General features: G+C 44.4%; 2 pseudogenes; one reads left to right on the top strand and one right to left on the bottom strand.

Moving 5' to 3' along the window:
* Positions 1-3,310: 3,310 nt before the first annotated feature.
* LOC147450712 (chlorophyll a-b binding protein, chloroplastic pseudogene) lies at positions 3,311-3,927 on the bottom strand (annotated as a pseudogene).
* A 1,639-nt stretch (positions 3,928-5,566) lies between these two features.
* On the top strand, positions 5,567-6,284 carry LOC147450711 (S-adenosylmethionine synthase 3-like; annotated as a pseudogene).
* Positions 6,285-6,600: the final 316 nt, after the last annotated feature.

Genomic DNA, 6,600 nt, shown 5'->3' with positions numbered 1-6,600 from the left:
CTCTTGCAAGAACGCGCAAGCTTGAGAGCTCTACCTCAATGGGTGCCTCCTGTCCATAAACTAGATGAAAAGGGGTGAATTGGGTAGATACCTTGAAAGATGTCCTATACGTCCAAAGAGCAGCCGTCAAATGGCAATCCCAATCATTAGGACGGTCCACAATCATAAGGTCGGTCAAGGACTTCAACTTGGCTAATGAGTTATGTCAGCAAGTTACTTTCATGGAAAGTGGTACTCTTTCAAGTACATCTTTGTTGTGATAACTCGTTTAGCATGCTTATGTGTGTTCTAAATGGAGTATACACATTATGACTGGATTGGAACCAATAACACAAGATGATTGCAAATGGACAACAATGTGCAAAATCAAGATGTTATTCTTGGTTATATTGGACCTCCTACTACACCATGTTTCGATCAAACAAACATGTGGATCCATGAGGGATACCATTGTGGAAAACCTTATCGTTCTTATGAAGATCCTACCACTTTTGTTTTCGAGGACGAAAACACTTCTCCAAGGGGGGAGTAATGTCAGGCCAAGGGCTAGAGGCTAGAGCCCGACCTAGGGGAGTTAGGGACTTAGGCCAAGGGCCGGACTGAAGGTATGGAAAGGGCATCTAGTTAGGGCAAAGGGCCATGGGATCTCCTATAATAGGTTGGCTGGGAGGAGGATCCGACATTCAGTCTCCCCTCGGCCTTACAAATATCATCCAAGTTTATTCCTCGAAAACAATGTATATGAACTTGTGGTCACCTTGTGCATAATCAAGATCATGTGTATGAGCCAAAGATTCCATATATATTGGGACCTAATTTTCTTGATTAACATTGCCTATGCACAAACACTTAGACATGCATCATGCTAGCCATTAGATTGCACCCACCCTAGCTCTAGAAAGCTTGTGCTTTAACAATGCACAACCTCTTATACATGGCCAATGTGGTGGGTGACACAAATAGTGCAGAAAAACGGAAAACGTGGCACCCCTGTAAAATACTAAAATACAATATATTGCAATCCATGAAACACACAAATATGCTTACCTGGCACATAATCAATGATGTACGCGAACAAAGGGAGACAGTGAACGAGAGAGAGAAAGAGAACATGTGCAGGTGCACCTCCTAGAGCGGAGTGCTACGTCTGGCACGGCGAGAGAAGAGAAGAGAGGAGAGAAGAATGAAATGGACACTGGGTGCAATCTCCTCTTGTGCAAGAGGAGGAATCCCAATTCTCGAGTGAGTACTTCCGAGCAGACAAGAAATCGAGCGAGCATAAGCAATGAAAACGATTAGATCAAGATCTCAAAAGTTACTCTATGGAGTATAGTGTAGCAAAATAACCATGTTGCATCTCAAATAGTCTCAAACAAAAGAACCATACTCTTTCTTTAATGTGTTCACACACATTAAAATAGTCTCAAACAAAAGAGCCATACTCTTCCTTTAATGTGTTCACACACACATTGATACACAGTCATATCCTTGCTTCTAAAACATCTTGCTGATCAGCATATTCCAAAACTCTATTTATGCAAACTTATTCTCCATGGTAAATTCACATGTTGCAATTGTCACAAGTTCGTGCACAAATAGATCAAAAGATGGTAACTCAAATGCCACATGTCCATCATAATGCATAGGTAGCTCTTGAACGTGAATGATATCTTTTGATTGCTTGAGTGCCATATGTAGTCTGCTTTGTGAAGGCATTTCATGTAGTATACCAACTACTCTGGAGGAACTTATATCGGACTATTACTAGTGTGTCCTTCATTCCAATCCCTTGTGTGCTTTCAATAGCAATGCGAACCTTCTTGAATTGACATTGGCCATGATTGAGAAGGAATCTTTGTTTACCACTAGCAAGTTTAGTAGCCTTTATCTTTACATGCTCTCCCAATAGAGTTAATGGATGCAAATTGAATGCACTAGTAATAATGTTGTATAGCAAAAGAGATAGAAAGTGCATAAATGCTATCGTCAAACATAAGAACAATCTTGTGGCCACATTGTCGTCCATAATGGTAGCAGAGAGGGAGTCACAAAACCTTTTGCTGATTTTAGACAAGCACGAGAAAAGGAAGCAAATGTGTGTGTGTGTGTGTGTGTGTGTGAGAGAGAGAGAGAGAGAGAGAGAGAGAGAGAGAGAGAAACAATTGATACTGCAGTGCAGGCCCCTCTCCTTGACTACCTGCTTCCTCTTCGTCGTGGATCTCTCTCTCTCTCTCTCTCTCTCTCTCTCTCTCTCTCTCTCTCTCTCTCTCTCTCTCTCTCTCTTCAACCAATCAACATCGAGCCCTACACGGTCTCTTGGATCAACGACACACATAGTTGGGTGCCCCCTGGCCAATGCATCCTCACTTTCAGAATGGACGAGGTTGCTATGCCAATCTTATCACCTCAAGGGGACAAAGCTTTGAATTGCCGAAGAATTGATTGCAAACCAACTCAAGCACAAAGCAAGCCAACTCAAAAAGATACATGAAGCTCGTAAACAAGGTAAATGGCTAGTCTATCGTGGCGGTAAATCCATCATTCAGGAGTTTAAAACTCCCAAGACAACTCCCCCTCTACCTGACCCCCTCTAGGTCTTGTTTTTGTTCTTATCCTTTCCTTTTTCCTTTACCCCTGATGGACCCTCAGTCCCTAACTGATATGTATCTAACACGTACACCCCGAAAGAACAGATGTAATGTTTTGTTTTGGTCCCATGGGTCATATCTGACCTCCATGGATGATAATCTCTCTCTCTCTCTCTCTCTCTCTCTCTCTCTCTCTCTCTCTCTCTGTTTTTTTGAACATTCAAGCCAGACTTCATTATCTTTATTAACTGGGAGAGATGAAGGGCTCAAATGAGAGGCATTTGGTGAGAGAACAATGGCAAACATCCGATGTAGATAACAACCAGAACAGGCAATCGAAACTGACTCATACTCTCAAGTTAATGCAATGAAACATGACGCAAGTAAATTGACAGAAGTAGATAACAACCAGAACAGGCATGTTCTGTAATAGAAACTGACTCATATCCTCAAGTTAATGCAACAAAACATGACGCAAGTAAATTGACAAAAGTAGATAACAACCAGAACATGCATGTTCTGTTAGCAAAACTGACTCATACCCTCAACTTAATGCAATGAAACATGACGCAAGTAAATTGACAAAACAAGAGCAGGCACAGTTTACACGTCAAATAGGACCTTCCAACCAAATAAAAGGTTTTTACAAACGTCTCAATTGGCATAAAAAGGAAGCAAGTGTCAATATTTTCTCCAAGTGATGAAGGTACAATGATCATCACTCACTTGGTCAAGAAAGCCGAGAAAATGGTGTTGTGGCCAGGGTCGAAAAGATGGGCGGTAAGGTTGTCAATGGGGCCAGTGCCCGTGTAGATTGCTTGGAACCAAGCACCAATAACGGCCAATATAGCGAGTCTTCCATTATTTATCTCCTTAGTCCTAAGCTCCATGATCTTCTCAAGAGAACCAAAGCCCCAGCCAAGAGGGTCGAACCAGAAGCCATCGGGATATCCAACATCTGTGCCTGTTAGCTTGTTGTTGGTGAAGATGGGGTCAGTATTCACTGATCCTGGAGTAATGATGTCTGCCCATCTTTGGCCCTCAACCCAACCTAAGAATATAAGCTCCAGTACAAAGAGGGTATTCGTATGTATGAAATAATCGACCTCTCCAGTTGAGTACCAGGATTGGGTGTTCAAAATTCCTGCTTACATAGCCCACCTGCACTTCACTATCTCTGAGTGAGAAGCTTGGGCTCGGATCCAAGACCAAGGGGGTTAAAGCCAAAGTCCCCAACTAGGCTTCCATCTGGCCATTCCGGAGGAGTGCTGCCAAGGAACCACAAAGGCCTGTCGGTTGCTGCCGCCGAAACGACGAGGGTAGTGGTAGCAATTTCATGTAATCAAGCCAGGAGCAAGCCGAGTGCTGAGCATTGAGCTTAACTGTGGAAACTTGGAGTTTTGGATGGAGTGGGTGTATGCAACGAGCTCGACATTTCATGGGGCAAACTCCACTTGATAGCATGCCTGTAGGTAATCAATCTTGACATACTAGTAGCTAAATGTAGTAAAAGCGTGCTATTTTAATCCAAAACAATTATGAACAATCATATATAGGAAGGTGAGCTAAGTTATTTCAAGAATATGATTGATTCCCTCGTCGAGGGGGGTCGAGGCTGCAATGCAAGCCCCCTTAATAAGTGGCGTCCCCCTTTGCACACCCTAAAGTCCAAAGACCTTTGCCACTTGAGAACATCCAGCAATTCAATCCAATGGTCAAGAAATTGCACCACAAAGCCCCACGTCAACACTATCTATGGCCAACAAGCGAATTAGCACTTACAGATACGCTGCATTTTGAGCTTAAGCTGGGTCATGTGTTGGCACGTTGAAGTAGAAGTCTGCGAAGCTGTGCTGCATGAGCTGGTGCGGGGGCACGGCCCGTGCGATGGCCAGGATGCATGCACGGCCGTTGCCTCCCACTGCATGAGGTGACATCACCCTGCAGGCTCTACCAGCATGCTGCACGTCGAGCGGAGATCGTCTCTCGTCATCCAAGTACCCTTTTATATGAACATCATCGACGCGCAGATCGATTTGATGCAGCCGTTGCTTCGTACTAGCTTCAAGCCCATGAGCTGCAACGCCGTCCCTGGAGTGATGCTGAGGCACGTCCGGGAGCTGCAGACCGGCCTCAGAGAAGCCATTGCCATGATCATGATTACAATGCGCCATAGCCAGCTGAGGACGATGATCATGCTGGCCATTACCGATCTGCATGTAGGCCATCCTGCTAGAACTCTTTATCAATAAGGGCGCTTTTCTCTCTCTCTCTCTCTCTCTCTCTCTCTCTCTCTCTCTCTCTCTCTGCGCGCTCTTTGAGAGAGTTGAGTTTGTTGTGTGTGTGTGTGTGTGTGTGTGTCTGTGTGTGAGAGAGAGAGAGAGAGAGAGAGAGAGAGACTCTCAGCACACGTGCAGCAAACGGGCACTCACGCGCAGACATGGTGAAGCAACATCCTGATCTAATAATGTGTCGCAAGCATCCGGGCATTGCTATAGGGCGACTTTGCGAGAAGTGTGATGGCAAGTGCGTTATTTGGGATTCGTACGTGCGCCCCCATGCACAGTGGCATGCGGTCATGGAGGCATGTATTGCGCAGGGAGAGAAAGGTGTTTTGCACCCGATGAGGGCTGTGGGTTCATCAGCTAATGGAGGCAGCGTGGGAATCCGAACGGATGAGGAAAGAGGGTGTTGACAATCGCCAGCCCTAAAGAGAGAGAGAGAGAGAGAGAGAGAGAGAGAGAGAGAGAGGGCCTCACCGAATGTGAGAAGCAGCTTCAGCCTTCCAAGATTGTTTAGTGGCTACTTCGAGGCCCTTGACGCATAGAAACCCTAAAAGATGTCACCTTTTCTCTTCACCTCGGAGTCAGTGAGTTAGGGACATCTAGACAAGCTGTGGGATCAAGTGTCTAATGCAGTGCTCGATGCATACCTACAACAGGATCAAGAGAGTAAGGTGGCTTGTGAGATGTGCACCAAGACTAACATGGTGATGATCTTTGGGGAGATTACCACCAATTATGGTAGATATTAACTACGAGAAGATTCGGGACAATCGTTGGGAAATTGGTTTGTGTCAAATGATGTCGGTATTGATGCTGATCATTGCAAGGTTTCGGTTAACATCAAACAGTAGAGCCCAGACATTGCTCAAGGTGTGCATGGACATTTCACAAAACTAAGGCCGAGGAGATTGGTGCAAGAGATCAAGGGCATATGTTTGGTTATGCTACTAATGAGATTGATAAGGAGCTTATGCCCCTCGGTCATGTCATGGCTACCAAACTAGGTGCCATGCTCATAGAGGTAAGAAAGAATGGAACTTATGCATGGTTGCCCAAACGACAAAACTCAAGTAACAGTTGAATACAAGAATGAAATGGTGCCATCATTGCCATGGTTCCCATCATAATTCATAAGGTCTTGATCTCTATGCAACACAATGAAATAGTTACCAATGACAAGATTGCCACTGATCTCAAAGAGCATGTTATCAAATCTGTGATACTTGAGAAGTACCTAGATGAGAAGACCACCATCTTCCATCTAAATCCTTTTGGAAGGTTTGTGATTGGGGGACCACAAGGTGATGTTTCCCCAGCACGAAGGAAGATCATTATTGATACATAAGGTGGTTGGGGAGCTTATGGCGGAGGTGTTTTCTTAGGCAAAGACCCTACCAAGGTGGATATATAAAAAGCGGAGCCTACATCATGAGGCAAACTGCCAAAGAGTGTTGTAGTGTCTGGTCTTGCATGACACTGCTGATTCAGAGATTCTGGAAATAATCAAGTTTCCTCATCCTCGCCCCTACAACTAGTATTCTCCTCCTCTATAAGAAGTGTGGAGAAGAAGCTGTTGTATTGATGCTCTCGCTAAATTCTTTTGAGATTTAAGTATTCCATCCTCATTGCATTTGCATAAAACTTCTGGAGTGGAATTAACTCGTCAGACGTAATATGACATCAACTAAATAATCAGAGTGTAGAATAACATTTCAAGAACTCATCAT

Source organism: Adiantum capillus-veneris, chromosome 9, assembly GCF_014529385.1.
Source record: "Adiantum capillus-veneris isolate H3 chromosome 9, ASM1452938v2, whole genome shotgun sequence".
In the NCBI taxonomy this organism is placed as follows: Eukaryota; Viridiplantae; Streptophyta; class Polypodiopsida; order Polypodiales; family Pteridaceae; genus Adiantum; species Adiantum capillus-veneris.
This window is presented reverse-complemented; position numbering and strand designations above follow the sequence as displayed.